Source organism: Jaculus jaculus, chromosome 9 (assembly GCF_020740685.1).
Source record: "Jaculus jaculus isolate mJacJac1 chromosome 9, mJacJac1.mat.Y.cur, whole genome shotgun sequence".
Classification (NCBI taxonomy): domain Eukaryota; kingdom Metazoa; phylum Chordata; class Mammalia; order Rodentia; family Dipodidae; genus Jaculus; species Jaculus jaculus.
In genome coordinates, this window is record NC_059110.1 from 81,356,752 (window position 1) to 81,372,612 (window position 15,861).

The following is a 15,861-nucleotide window of genomic DNA, read 5'->3' on the forward strand; positions in this document are numbered from 1 at the left end:
GCACAGGAGAGAGTGGGATGTGTCCAACTCTGGATGAATTATGAAGGCAGAGTGACTGAAATTGCTGGCACATGAGATGTGGAGAAGAGCAAGGCTGAGAAGTCAGAAATGCTTCCAGAAGTTTAGGCCTAAGCAGCAGAGGTGAAGCAGCCACGGGAGGGATGAGTTTGGGAAGCCAGGATGAAAGAGATGGGACATCGAAGGGGGGCCACCCAAGGCAAGAAGAGGAAGGGTGTGAGGACACAGGGAGAAAGAGACAGCTGGGCTAACTGGGAGGTGGAGAGAAACCCCAAGGACTTGGAGGAGGGAGGACAGAGAAAGCCCTGTGAACATCATCAAACTACAGGGGGAGGGCTGCCCGTGGACACGGGGTGGGGGCAAACAGAATTAGGGAAAGTGTTCAGGATGTTTCCAGGATGGGTGGCTGACCATGCCTAGATTCGGCCAATGATTTATATTCACTCTCCTTCCCTCCCTCCCTCCCCACCTCCTTCCCCTCTTCCAAAATCCAGCCTTCAGCCTTAGATTTACCAGGGCACAGCTGTCAATCTTGAGTCTAACCCATGCTCTCCTTCCTCCCTCCACCTCTTTCCCCTTCCCTTCCTGGTCATTCTTAGACATGTACATGAAATACATTCTCAAATAGAGGCATCAGGGACCCTTTGGAGATAAGATGTTCAGATCTGCCTTTCAGAAGCTTCCCATTTTCCCCAGTTGGGCCACAGTGAAGAGAGTTTAACTCTCCCAGGAAAAGACAGGTCAGTTTTACCCAGAAAGAAGGAGTAAACTTTTCTCTAAAATTCCAACCATTCCTCTCTTGGAAACAAGGAAGTTTTGGTCCTTAGGAGTCTTCACTAAAACATAAATGTCAGGCTGGAGAGATGACTTAGCAGTTAAGGCACTGGTCTGCGAAGCCTAAGAATCCCGGTTCGATTCCCCCATACCCATGTAAGCCAGATGCACAAGATGGCTCATGTATCTGGAGTCTATTTACAGTGGCTAGAGGCCCGGTGTGTCCATTCTCCCTCTCCCTCTTTCTCTCTCTAATAAGTAAGATATTTTTTTAAAAAAAAAACATAAATGTGGGCTGGAGATGGCTTAGTGGTTAAGCACTTGCCTGTGAAGCCTAAGGACCCCGGTTCAAGGCTCAATTCCCACAGTACCCACATAAACCAGATGCACAAGGTGGAGCAAGCATCTGGAGTCTTTTGCAGTGGCTGAAGGCCCTGATGTGCCCATTCTCTCTCTGTCTGCCTCTTTCTCTGTGTGTCTGTTGCTCTCAAATAAATAAATAATAAACAAAAAAAAATTTTTAAAAAGCAAAAATGTCTAGTTAGTCAGAAAGGAGAGAGCCAAACATCATAGTCAGTAAGGTACCTGTCATATCTTCCAACCTCAAGGAGGTGACTATTCCCCCAACCTAAGTACATCCTTCTCACTTTATCCCCACAGTATAGGTGGACTTTTTTTCTTTTATATATATTTTTAAATTTTATTTATTTGAGGGCTAGAGGGATGGCTAGCAGTTAAAGTATTTGCCTTCAAAGTCAAAGGACCCAGGTTTGATTCCCCAGGACCCACATTAGCCAGATGCACAAGGGGGCACACGTGTCTGGAGTTCGTTTGCAGGGGCTGGAGGTCCTGTGAACCCATTGCCTCTCTCTCTCTCCCTCCCTCTTTCTCTGTCAAGTAAATAAATAAAGATTTTTAAAAATTTATTTACTTAAGAGAGAATGGGCAGGCCAGGGCCTCCTGCCACTGAGAACCAATTCCAGACACAGTACCACATTGTGCATCTAGCTTTACATGAGTACTGGGAAATTGAACCCCAGGCCAATAAGCTTTGCAAGCAAGAGCCTTTAACCACTGAGCAATCTCTTTTTTTTTTTCTTTTTTTTCCAATTTTTTAAAAAAATATGGTTACACAGTGATAGCACAAGCTATCTTAACCATTTTAAGGTATATTCAGTGCCACCATCTGCTCAGCGTTGCACACCACCACTGCTATCTAATTCCAGAATGGCTCACTGTCCTGGACAGAAACGGCTCTGTTCATTTTAAAGAGCAAATACATTTGTATGATTCAAAAGCCAAAATGATTAGAAGATCTCCTTTGCTGTGTTTTTGTTCTGGCTTGTCTAGTTCCCATTTGGCCCTGGAATGACCTGCACAAGCCATCGTGCCATTTCTTGCTGCTTTACAGTGGTCACTCTGTACCTGTGGAGACCAGTTCTGTTAGTTACCATCACCACCACCACCACCACCATCACCACTGTCCTTCTTATAAAATGTCATGCCGGGGCTAGAAAGAGATGGATCAGCAGTAAAGGCACTTCCCTGCAAAGCCTAACGACCTGAGTTTGATTCCCCAGTGTCCATGTAAAGCCAGATGCACAACTCCTTATTAAAATTTGCCCAACTGTTGAAAAATAACTTTCTTACCTCTCTGGAGAAATAGGAGCTAAAATGTTTTGCCCACAATGGTCTGCAACCATGGACCCAATATCATAGTGACAGATAACTAGAGAATGAATTCAGCCCAAAGACAGACACAGAGACAAGAGACAAGAGAGGGATGTCATGGATGGTCCTAAAGCCAGCTGTCCCTGAGGCCCAGTCATTTCCACAGATGGGAATTTTCCTACCAATAAACAGCCTGTTCTGTTTAGCTAATTAGACCTTCTATCTCTTGCCACCAAGAGTCCTGATAAGTGTACTTTCTATTTGGTTACAATATAGAGGGATGGAACAGGTAAATGCAGATAGGAATATATGGGGTGGGGAACTTGACTAGGAAAAGAGAACAAAAGGAAGACATATATAATGTGAACAGTGATTGTTTCTACATCCCCTCACAATATGAGATTACAGATAATTTTTATTTTAATCTTTGTGCTTTTCTGTCTTTTTCAAATTTTCTTCAAGGCACAGAGATTTTAAAACATAATATACATTTAAGCCAGGCATGGTGGTGCACGCCTTTAATCCCAGCACTCAGGAGGCTGAAGTAAGAAGATCATAGTGAGTTAGACCTGACCTCATGTATGTATGTATGTACCTTATGAACAACACACATTTCTTTAAAAACTCAGAATGGCAGGAAGAAGCCCAGAGTGCACTCAGAGAGGAGGGCTCTGAGCCCTATGATGTTAGAACAGCCCAGAAGCCCACTTTGCGGGCTGCTCAAGTCAAGCTCAGGGTGGACTAGCAGGTAACAGCACTCAGTGAAGGCTGCCCACGAGCCCCCACTGCAGCAGAGGGCACTGAGGGGGGGTGAAAGGGTGGCTCACATAAGGCAGCTCAGGGCCTCTGCGCCTGTTCCCCGGACCTGACCACACGCAGCCACACATTAAGTGGGATGGAAGCTGGGCCGCTGGGACACTCCCACTTCACAACATGAGCTCTTAGGAAAGGGAGAACTATGGCTTTCTTGGGGTTTCCAAGGCACACGGACTCCATATATACCTTGGGCTAAGGCCACTCCCACCAGACCACCATCACATCTTCAAGCATAGATAGATGCCCTTTTATTCTGCTTTACACGTAAAGGTTCAGAATAATGTTTGTTTGGGGTTTTGTTTTGTTTTGTTTTTGCTATTTAAGTCACCTTTTTATGTGTGTGCATAGCGTGCATGTGTGTTCATGTCTGTATAAACTCATATGTGTGTGTCAATGCATTTAGAAGCCAAAGGTTGACATCAGATGTCTTCCTCAATTGCTCCCTATCTTTTTTTTGTTGTTGTTTTTTGGTTTTTTGAGGAACATCTTTCCCTGAACCTAGAGCTTGCTGATTCAGCTAGACTATATAGCTAACAAGTCTGAAGAGAGGGGTCCTCCTTTCTCCACTGTCCCAGTGCTGGGATTACAGGTGCACACCACCATACCTGAGGATCCAAACTCATGTCCTCATGCTTGCATAGCTAACACTTTACTCACCAGCCATCTTCCTATCCCTATTCCAATCATTTTGTTTTTATTTGTGTGCATGCATGCATGCATGCATATGGGCACAACAGGGTCTCTTGCCACTGTAAACAAATGATCTTTATGTGGCTAACTGGGGAGTGAAATCCAAGCCAGCTTGCTTTGAAAGCAACCTCCTTTAACTGCTGAGCCATTTCGCCAATCACTTTTAAGTGTGCAATGCAGTGGCAATCACAGTGTGGTGAAGCCACCACCACCTATCTCCAGAACTTTCCCATCATCTAAAACAGAAACTCTTTACACATTCAATAACAACACACTCCCCCTCCAGACATTGATTGCCACTCTTTACCTTCCTGTCTTTATGAATTTGCCTCATCCAGGTATCTCACAGGAGTAGTCTGTAAACTGAACAGTTATGTGTACCCCAAGTTCAAACAAAGAGTTCCTACCCCCACAGAGTGCTGGTCTTAGGAGGTGAGGCTTTCCAGAAACAATTAGATCACAAGGCAGAACTCTCCTGAATGGGCTTAATTCCTTTATACAGGAGGCGCCACAAGGTAGATGAGGACAAAATAAGAAGGTGGCTACCTCTGGACCAGGAAGACACCCTCACCAGGTGTTTGCCAGTTGAATTCTCTCAGCCCCTACATAGCAATAAATCCATGTTTGTGGCTTAAACTACCAAATCTCTGGTAACTTGTTAGAGCAGCCAGAACACAATAAGACAAAGTGGAACCACACAGCATCTATCTATTTGCATTTGGCTCATTTCATTTGCCATAATGTCCTCAGGTTTCCTCCATGTTGCAGCTGAATTCCATTCCACTTTATGACTGGAGACTAGTCCAGTGTGTGGACCTACCACATTCTGCTTATCCATCCATTGTTGAAAGACAGTCCTATCACCTCCAATCTGGGCTGTTGTGAGTATTACTGCTATGAAAACGAGTATCAATACCTGAATCTCTACCTTCATTTCTTTATACCCAGCAGTGGAATCACAGAATAATACTTCTGTTGAAATGAGGGACTAAAGAGATAGCTCATTGGGTCAAGTGCCTGCCTCCCAAGCACAAGGACCTGAAATCGATCTCCAGAACTCATGGAAATGCTGAATATAGTAGCACACAACTGTAATCCCACTCAACCAGGGATGTGGAAATGGGTGGATCCCTGCAGCTCACTGGCCAGCTAGTCTAGTCTAATTGGTAAGCTGTAGGCCAGTAAGAGACTGTGTCTCAAAGGGGAAGGAAGGCGCTCCTATGGGTGACACCTGAGGGGCTAGAGTGATGACTCAGCCATTAAGGCACTTGCCTACAAAGCCTAAGGACCCAGGTTCTATTCCCCAGTACCCATGTAAGCCAGATGCACAAGGTGGCACGTGTGTCTGAAATTCATTTGCAGTGGCTGGAGGCCCTGGCACACTCATTCTCTCTATCTACCTATCTGCCTCTCTCTCAAATAAATAAAAATTTGTAAAATATTAAAGATTTTTTTAAAAAGGAAGAAAGAACAAGTGGTAAGCATTCGTTAGCCCTAGCCCTAGCCCCAGCAAGGAACATCATATACTTTCTAGATTATTTCACAGGGTGCTGCCTCTATGGGTTTTCCTGTGAGGCTCCAGCTGCCCCTCTGCCTGCTGAAGCTGTGTTTTCACTATCTAGGGCTCCTTGCCTCTCAGACCCTGAGACTTCTGCTGAGCCTGGCCCTCTAGCAGGAGAGCTGATCACACAGAGGCAGCCCTGTGGCACACCTGGGGCCTGGTGGCACACACCTTTAATCCCAGCACTGGGGAGGCAGAGGTAGGAGGATCACCGTGACTTCAAGGCCCCCTGAGACTACATAAAGAATTCCAGGTCAGCCTGGGCTACAGTGAGACTCTACCTTGAAAAACAAAAACAAAAAAAAAAAAGTATTTACTGACCAAGTGACTGGAAGGAACTCAGGGAATGCAAGACAATTGGCCCCATAATACAAAAGAGGATAAAGAGGATGGGAGAGATTACCAGGCCCCAGAACTGAGGGTCTACCCCAGGGCCAGCTTGTCCTTTTAGCCGAGGTCAGCACAGTCCCATGTCTGATGGCCTCAATGCTTAGGGCAGACTCGGGGAAAAGGGAAGCCAGGCAGTGAACCTATTCCTGAAAGTGGGAATCCAACCTGCTACACCTGCCAAGGACAGAGAAGTCCTGATCAGCACAGGAGCATCGTGCGCCTGAGAGACCCACAACTGAGCCACCAGTCAAGTAAGCAAGACCAACTACCAGCTAAGGCCAGGAGAAGGAACAGCTGCTGGAATTCCAGCCTGCTCCACTCCCTCAGACAACCCTTCCATCCTTCATTCTCAGCCAAGAAACTCTCTCCCAGAACCAAGAGTAGACAGAGATCTCACTCAGAAAACCCATATTCCATTCCACTAGCCAAAGCTTACCACCATGAACCATCCCTGGGACCTCTTCTGATATTGTTAAGAAACAGACTTGCTCCTTCTTTCCAAATGCAGAATAAAATCTGTCTTTTCTACCTTTTGGGGCAAGTGACATGAGGATAAAGCCAACATGGAAAGGACAGCCTTGAGATGGGAAGGGAAGCACTATCCAAGGACAGCATTTAAGACCTGGATCCAGTCATGCCTGCCCCTGTCCCCTTCAACTTTCCAGTTACTCAAACCAAAGGGAAAAAGTATTTTTTTTTCTTTACATTAATTGGAACTAAGATCTGCTTGGCACTTGCAACCAGATTAGTGACTCAATTAAAATACTAATCAGAACTGAGCATGGCAGCTCACTCACACGTATGATCCCAGCACTTAGGAAAAACAACTGCTACATGTTGGAAGAGAGCCTGGGCTACAGAGTAAGTTCTAGGCCAGTCAAGGTTATGGAGTAAGACTCTGTCAAAAATCCAAATAGGGCTAGAGAAAGGGCTCAGAAAGGGAACTTCCTGAGTAAGCATGAGGGCCTGGAGGGGCCTGAGCCTGTCTGAATTCCAATCTCCAGAACCCACAATCCACCGCAAACAGCTGAATATTGTCACACATCTGCACCCCGGTCCTATGAGGAGCAGAGGCGGAAAAGTCACTGGGGCTGGCAAACAGCAAGCTTCAAACTCATTAAGAGACTCCATCACAAGGAAAAAAGGGTGGGTGGGTGATGGAGAGGCCAGAGTCTGGCCCTCCCAAGCAGGCCCACAGGTGACTGGAGGCAAGTGCACAGGGCATCACATCAGCACATACATGTGCAAATACATACGTTGTATACCAAAAAGCAAAAGTAGCTAAGCACGATGGTGCACACCTTTAATCCCAGCACTTGGGAAGCAGAGGTTGGAGGATCACTGTGTGTTCTATGCTAGCCTAGAACTACAGAATGAGTTCCAGGTAAGCCTGGGCTAGAGTGAGACCCCTGCCTTAAAAAAAATAAAAATTGAAAAATAAATAGCTGGGCATGATGTTGCACACCTTTAATCCCAGCACTCAGGAGGCAGAGGTAGGGGGACTGTTGTTAGTTCAAGGCCACCCTGAGACTACATAGTGAAGTTCAGGTCAGCCTGGGCATAAGACCCTACCTCAAAGAACCATGAAATAAATAAATAAATAATAGCCAGGCATGATGGTGCATGCCTTTAATCTCAGCACACAAGAAGCTGAGGCAGGAAGATCACTGTGAGTTCAAAGTCAGCCTGGAACAGAGTCCCTGCTTCAAAAATAAGAATAATTTTTATTTTTATTTATTTATTTGAAAGCAGAGAAAGACAGAGAGAAAGAGTGGGTGTGCCAGGGCCTCTAGCCACTGGCAAACAAATTCCAGATGCATGCCCAACATTGTACATCTGTCTTTATGTGGGTACTGAGGAATCAAACCTGGGTCATTAGGCTTGGCAGACAAGTGCCTTAACAGCTGAGCCATTTCTCCAGTCCCCAATAATTTTAAAATCTAAATAATAAATAAATACTTGGGAGACCACTCCCCTCCCTAATGAATTGACAACAGCTAAAGATTTGCTAGGGAGGTCTGTCAACTCTCTTCGATGGCATGGCCTCTAGTAAGCCATGAGGGGTACAAGGAGACCGAGGGGCATAAGGAAAGTAAGGTGGGCTCCATGTGATGAAAATGCTACACAGATGAAGACATTCAAAAATAAATTGAAAAAGAAGCAAATACTGGCTGGGGAGATGGCTCAAAGGTTAAAAGTGCTTGCTTGCAAAGCTTGATGGCCTGGGCTCAACCCCTCAGTACCCACCTAAAGCCAGAGCAGATGCACAAAGTAGGGCAGCAGCCTGGAGTTCGCCGGCACTGGCAAGAGCCCCTGACATGCCATGCTCATCTACTCATAGTCTCTCACTTCTAGCTCTCCCTCACTCCCTCTTTCATTTAAATAAACAAAAATATTTAAAATGAATGAGTAAATACATAACCAATCAGAAGCAGTCATTTAGAGGGTACTATCTACCACCCCTCCCAGACAAAGATCATGTAGCCTCTGCTTAATAGAATTTAAAAAAAAAAAATTGATAGAGAAGAGTTTTCCAGGATTCCCACTGCCGAGATGGGATGCTCTACTGCTCTGGGGTGTCCCTTATGCCTTACGTGTACGTTAGAGGAGAAAGAGAAGCCTTCCACTGCCCACCTACCCTTCCCTCCCTGGCATTCACTACCAGCCCCACCACACCCCCAAGCCACCCTAATAGCCTCACCTCCAGTACTGCCCAGAATGAAGTCCACACTCCAGTCAAACCTAGGCTTAAAAGGATGCCCGCCTTTCCTGCCTCCATTCCTTTGCTGATGTTGCCTCCTTTAGCCAGAATGTACTGCCCCACTCTATCACTCCCTTCGGAAATTCTGTCCAAGTCCTCAGGGCCCACCTCCAAAGCCACCAATTCCACACAACCTTCCTTGCATGCCCCCCCCCCACTTTTGACCTCCCAGGCACCCTTCTCCAGCACCCAACCACTTTTGCCTTGGGTCCTCACGACATAGCTGGTCTCTCCTGCTTGAGTCAGGGATAGGGTGTTAACAAGCCCTGTGAGCTCTGTCATGGGCTACCTGACACACACCTGCATTGTACAAATGCAAACAGGGAACAGCATGCAGGTGAATGTTGGGAATTCACCCACTTGCGTGCAGGACTGCACCTGGACTCCGAGGGATGCTGCAGAGACCTGGCAGCACGTTCCAGAGGGGAGTGTGGTGCAGAGCAAGAGATGTGGAGCCTGGTATCTCTGCTCATCACTTGCCCCACAGCCTGGCAGTCCACATGGCCATGCCCTCGAGAGACCTTCTTGGCTATCAGTCATGGGCCTTTGTTGATGTCACATTCAAAACACTCCAGAGGTAGAGGTAGGAGGATTGCCATGAGTTTGAGGCCACCCTGAGACTCCATAGTGAATTCCTAGTCAGCCTGGGCTAGAGTGAGACCCTACCTCGGGGGAAAAAGAAAAAGAAAAAAAAAAAAAAAAAACAAAACTCTTCCTGGCTCACTGGCAGATGTTAACTCTTGACTTACAAACTACTTCTGCCTTTGCATCTTGGATTAAATCTTATTGAAATAAATGTCCTGTTAAAATATAGACAGTGTGGGTAACCAGGCTGCAGCCAGGATCTTCCTCAGCACAGCTGGAAGGAAGAACTTCTATCTGATTAATGAGGACAGCTACCTGAGCAGCCAGGATGGCCTTCAATTGTCTGAGGCTATCAGGACACACCCTTCCCCAGCTTGATTCTCCTTCACCCACAAGTACAGCCCAGCTGCCCTGGGCACCTGATGGTCCCTCCCTCAAAAACTACTGAGCATGTATGTGCTCAGGTGCCACAGGTCTCAAGGTTGGAGGTTCTGTCATACACCCACTCTCCTCCAGCTGCATTGCAATCTCCTTTCTAAATAGTGAAAGCCAAGTTCAGAGTTTGGTACCTTTGCCAGGGTTGTTCCACACTATGAAGTGGGAGATGAGACTTAGAATTCAGCATCAGTTGGCTTGAACCTCAACACTTCCACCCAAGCTAAGTGGCATTGGAAATGCTCCCCCATTTGAACCTAAGCTTTCCCCTCTATTAAAAATGGAGATGTTGGGCAGGAGGGATGGCTTAGCAGTTAAGGTGCTGCCTGCAAAGCCTAAGGAAACAGGTTTGATTCCCCAGGACCCACATAAGCAAGATGCACAAGGTGGCGCATGCATCTGGATTTTGTTTGCAGAAGCTGGAGGTCCTGGTATGCCCATTCATATTCTCTCTCTCCCTCCCTCCCTTTTTCTCCCTCCCTCCCTCCCTCTCTCTCTCTCTCATGTAATAAATAAATAAAAATAAAATTTAAGGGCTGGAGGGATAGCTTAGTGGGTTAAGGCACTTGCCTGCAAAGCCAAAGGACCCAGGTTTGATTCCCCAGGACCCACATAAGCCAGCTGCACGAGGTGGTGTATGCATCTGGAGTGCATTTACAATGGCTGAAGGCCCTATTGTGCCCATTTTCTATCTACCTCTCTACCTCTCTCTAATACACACACAAATAAATAAATATTTGAAAAAAATAAAAATAAAAATTTAAAAATAACTTTAAGAAAAAAGAAGAATGGAGAAGTTGATAAGGAGTGATGTGCAGGAGATGAAATGAAGTGAGGCCCAGGTGCCAGCTCAGTGTATGTCCAGAGCAGGGCTCCACTTGAGCTTCCATCCCTGCCCCTTCTCTTAACATTTTCCAACTTTTGTACCATAATGCGCAGCCTTCTAAAAGTTCAGTCACTTTATGTGGGGAGCATGTGGGGAGTGAAGGAAGAGGCATACCCAAAGGCAGGTCCACAGCAACCCAAGTCCTCCAGGGAGCCCAGCCTACCACAGGTCCCCACGGTCTGGTCACAATGCACCTGCCCCAAATCAAGGGAGCCCAAAGGACATGGTATGCTAAGCGGCAACACCCAGACTCTGGGCTCACAGAATTACTGAGGGTTCCCCAACCCTGCCTCCCACTCTGTACAGCTCATTCATTACGACTAGGGCAGGTGATACAGGTGTGGCCAGGTAAGGCCAGATGTGGGTGCACTGAGCAGGTGACTAGAACTTTAAGGAAGACCCCACCCACTAACATTACCAGAGCTACTGATTTCTTGAGAAGACTGAAAATCTGAGATTCACAATATGGGGAAACTTTCCCGTTTTAAAACATCAGCTTAAGGGACCTGGGGAAATGGCTCAGCAGTTACGGCATTTGCCTGTGAAGCCTAAGGACCAGAATTCGATTCCCCAGGACCCACGTAAGCCAGATACACAAGAAGGCACATGTGTCTGCAGTTCATATGCAGCTTAAGTGGGACAGGGACAGCTGGGCCTCATACAGGTCCCAGGGAATGGAGCCTCTACTGAGGAGGGTTTTGATTCCATGCTATACTCTGTGTGTCCCCGGAAACCTACCACAGTGGCCAGGCAAAAGGCTTCTAGAGCACTGAGGAATTGCAGGGGCCCCTTTTCAACCTGTGTCAAGATGCCAGCCCTTGCCGGGTATGGTGGCGCACGCCTTTAATCCCAGCACTTGGGAGGCAGAGGTAGGAGGATTGCTGCGAGTTCAAGGCCACCCTGAGACTTCATAGTGAATTCCAGGTCAGCCTGGGCCAGAGTGAGACCCTACCTCAAAAAAAAAAAAAAAAGATGCCAGCCCCTGGCTAGGAAGAGTGCTGCTGCCAGATAGGACAGGGAGGGCTGGAGAGATGGCTTAGCGGCTAAGCACTTGCCTGTGAAGCCTAAGGACCCTGGTTTGAGGCTCGGTTCCCCAGGACCCACATTAGCCAGATGCACAAGGGGGCACACATGTCTGGAGTTCGTTTGCAGTGGCTGGAGGCCCTGGCATGCCCATTCTCGCGCGCGCTCCTCCCCCCCCACCCTGCCTCTTTCAATCTGTCACTCTCAAATAAATAAATAAGGGCTAGAGAGATGGCTTACAGGTTAAGCACTTGCCTGTGAAGCCTCAGGACCCCAGTTCGAGGCTCAACTCCCCAGGACCCACGTTAGCCAGATGCACAAGGGGGTGCACGCATCTGGAGTTCATTTGCAGTGGCTGGAGGCCCTGGCATGCCCATTCTCTCTCTCTCTCTCTCTCTCTCTCTCTCTCTCTCTCTCTCTCTCTCTCTCCCCCTCCCTCCCTCTTTCTCTCTCTCTCTCTCTCTCTCTCTCTCTCCCCCTCCCTCCCTCTTTCTCTCTCTGTCTGTCACTCTCAAATAAATAAAAATGGACAAAAAACTTTAAAAAAAAAGACAGGGAAGTCAAAGAGGCGACTGCCAGCACTCCAAGTACACTCTGTGACCAGTCCATAAACCAGGGATGGGAGACATACCCCTCTCATGGGGCCGTAAGGGGTCCTCCACCCCAAAAGTAAACACCTGTGGCCACAAGTACCACTGTAGTGCCCCCAATCCTTCCCTGAAGCATTCCATAGACTTGGTAGATCGTCTTTAATTTTTTTTTAATTTATTTGAGACAGAGAGAGAGAGAATGGGTGTACCATGGCCTCCAGACACATGCCCCACTTTGTGCATCTGGCTTATATAGGTACTAGGGAATCAAACCTTGGTCATTGGCTTTGCAGGCACATGCCTTAGCCACTAGACCATGACTCTAGCCCCAGTAAAGACCTTAGCAATAAAGAAACAGCATTGGGCTGGAGAGGCGGTTACATAGTTAAAGGTACTTGCCTGCAAAGCCTAACAGTCTGGGTTCAATTCCCCAGTACCCATGTAAAGCCAGATAACCAAAGAGATGTATGTGTCTGGCGTTCTCTTGCAGAAGCAGGAGGTTCTGGTTCTTCTCCACTCTCTCTCCCTCTCTCATATCAGTAGGAGGTAGAACAAGGTAGGGGCATGGGAAGGGCAGCTCTCATCAGTGGGCTGCTCCACAAACCTTCAGAGAAGTGGGCTAAACCCTGAGACCTGGCAGGGACAGCTGTCTCAGGGCATGAATGGGGTCAACATAGCTCCAGGTCCCCAGCTCCCGGAGGGCTCCAGGAAGGACTAGGCTACAGCCCCAGCTTTCATGAAACAGAGTGTTCATAGCTGATAAGCTTAAAAGCAAGTGACAATTTTTCCGTGCACCCTCGCTCCAAGGGCAGTGAATAATCACAGCACTGGCTCTGGGTTCCCACTAAGTATGTCTGGAAGGAGAAGAAAAGGTCAACCCCATTCCACTCAGACCTAGAAGCCAGCTTGTGTTCTCTAACACCACCCTCTTCAGCATGGAACTAGGCCTCCCCATGCAGAAATCCCAAGCTAGAGCCAGTCACAGTGGTATACATCTATAATCCGATTGCAGGGGGAGTAAGATCAGGGGTCTGGGCCAGCCTGAGCTACACAGGCCCAGAGAGAGAGGGAGAACCCAAGGTATAAAATACAGCCCTGTTGCCCTGCACATCCCATTATCATGAAAGTGAAGGCTGTCCTTACTACCCAGACACACTCAGAAGGAATCCCAAGGTGATGGGCTGGACTTGAATTTAAGCAGAGCTATACTTTGGAGAACTATGAGGGAGTCTTCAAAGGCCTGGAAAGTTCTGTATTTTGATATGGGTGGTCCACACAGGTAGATATATATGCAAAAACTGATGGATCTGTCTCCTTGAAATGTGCACACTTACCGTATGCATGTTACATTTCCAGTGTTAATAACAGTGTCAGCTACCTTATCCATTTGAACGTATCCCAAGCCAGGTGCTGCAAAGGTGCTTATCTTAGGCTCTGAATATTGTTATGGCTTGACTCTAAAAACATCTCCTAAGGGCTGGGTTGCCAGCTGATGGGCTTCAAGGGGTGACTGAACAATAAGGGCTGTGACTTCACCAGTGGGTTAGTCCATTGGTGACTTCATAGCTCAGGAGACACGAGGGCAGGGCCGAGATGGAGGAAGTGGGTCACCAGAGGTATGACTTCGTCCCTGGACCCTTCCCCTCCATCGCTCTGCTTCCCAGCTACCATGACCAGGCAAGCAGCTTTGCATTTCTTCACATGTCTCTCTCCACCGCAGTATTCTGCCTCACCACAGTCCTGTACAACGGAGCCAGCTGACCACAGACAGAAATCATTGAATCTGTGAATGAAGGAGATACACCTTTTCTCCTTGAGGCTGTTTCTTGCAGATCTGTTGTAATATGAAAAATAGACAAGAACAGGGCTGGAGAGATGGCTTCACAGTTAAGGCACTTGCCTGCAAAGCCAAAGGGCCCAGTTCAATTTCCACAGGACCCACATAAGCCAGATGCACAAGGTGACCCATGCGGCTGGAGTTTGTTTGCAATGGCTGGAGGCCCTGGCATGCCCATTCTCCCTCCGTCCGTCTATCTCTCTCCCTCCCACACACTCTCACTCTCTCTCTCTCTCTCTCTCTCTCTCTCTCTCTCTCCCTCTCTCTCTTTCTCTCTCTTTCTCTCTCTCACCTTCGCTCTCTATCTGCCCCCCTCAAAAATAAATAAATAAAAGAGAATATTTTAAAAAAGAGTCTACATGGACATTGTCTTGTCTTTAAAAAAAAAAAAAAAAACTGGCATCATCATGTAATAAAGAAGAGCAAGCCACAAGCCAGGAGTGGTGGCACACACCTTTATTCCCAGCACTCCGGAGGCAGAGGTAGGAGGATCACTGTGAGTTCGAGGCCACCCACCCTGAGACTACATAGTGAATTCCAGGTCAGCCTGGACCAGAGTAAGAACCTACCTCAAAAAAAAAAAAAAAAAAAAAAAAAAAACACTTCGTCACCAAGTGTGACAGCTTACCCCTGTAATTGAGGGAGGAGGATCAGGAGTTGGAGGCTAGCCTGGGCTATACAGTCTCCAGAACTCAGTTAAAATCCCTGCTCCTCTACCTCTCATTGCACCCAGCATAGTTCCTAGCCTCTAGGCCTCAATTCTTGACCTGAAGAACAGATAAAATAACTGGTAGAAATAAGGGTTAAGGGACTTGGGTTGCAGATCAGTGGTAGAGCACTTGCCTACATCAGATACCCTGGGTTTATACACAACACTGCAAACTAAAACGAAGGAAGAGGAGAGGTGCAGGGAGGGGAGGAGGGGAAGAAGGGTAGAATTCAGACAGATGTGCATGCCAGCCCTTAGCTCAAGGCCTAGCAAAGAGTAGGCTTGGAGATGCATTGGTTTGTTGCAAACACCATTCCACCCTCAACAACCCTGGGTCAATGTTGTTTTGGGACCCATTATGCCTGTAAGAAATGAGTCCCCCTCCTTCCAACAGCACTTTCCATTACCTTCTCAATTTTCCCAAAATCCCACAGCCACCTGACAATGACTTCCCTTAATGCATTTCTTTAAATTGACTTGCAATTTTCAACTTAAACAAATTTACTTTTTTAAAATGTTATGTAACTGTTGTACATGGAAAACTAGCATTGCTTGCCAGAATTCATTTTTAAAAAACAGCTATTAAAATAAAAAAGCATTTGTCCACCTGAAATCATCTTGCCTACCTCAGTTCCTTTTTATGGATTGGGTAGGCAAGAAACTCAGTTGGTAGGGGGCAGGTGGGAGTGAGTGGGGGGGGGGGGGCGCTCATCCTCTTCAAATGACTTAGAAACTGCCTGGGCCTTCTGCAGCCCCCTGTACACAGAAGTGATTTTCATTGGTTGAACCGAGCAGGCCTGGCAAGCCCTCTATTTGGCAACACCATGGTAAGCAGCCATCTGTGCACCACGTGGACTCCGAAGAGAGAAACTGCATTTAGAACGAAATATGTATTAGCTAATGGCAATCGTTCACTAATTCACACACCCACCGGCCTCTCCAGCAGAAAGGAAGGAGCCTGCCTTTGCCTCCTGGGCAGTGTCTAGGAACCCCAAGCCAAGGACAGGACAAGTGTGAGACAGTCAGCTGAGCCTGACTCCTCTTGTGTCTATGGGTCCCAAGACCAAGCAAAGGCAGGGAAAGGGTCAGGAATCATGAAAGGATGTGCAAACACC

General features: G+C 47.3%; 1 protein-coding gene across 6 annotated transcripts in view; it reads right to left on the reverse strand.

Moving 5' to 3' along the window:
* Positions 1 to 15,861, reverse strand: part of Rap1gap2 (RAP1 GTPase activating protein 2) — a 277,672-nt gene that overhangs the window by 167,618 nt on the left and 94,193 nt on the right. The window lies entirely within an intron of this gene.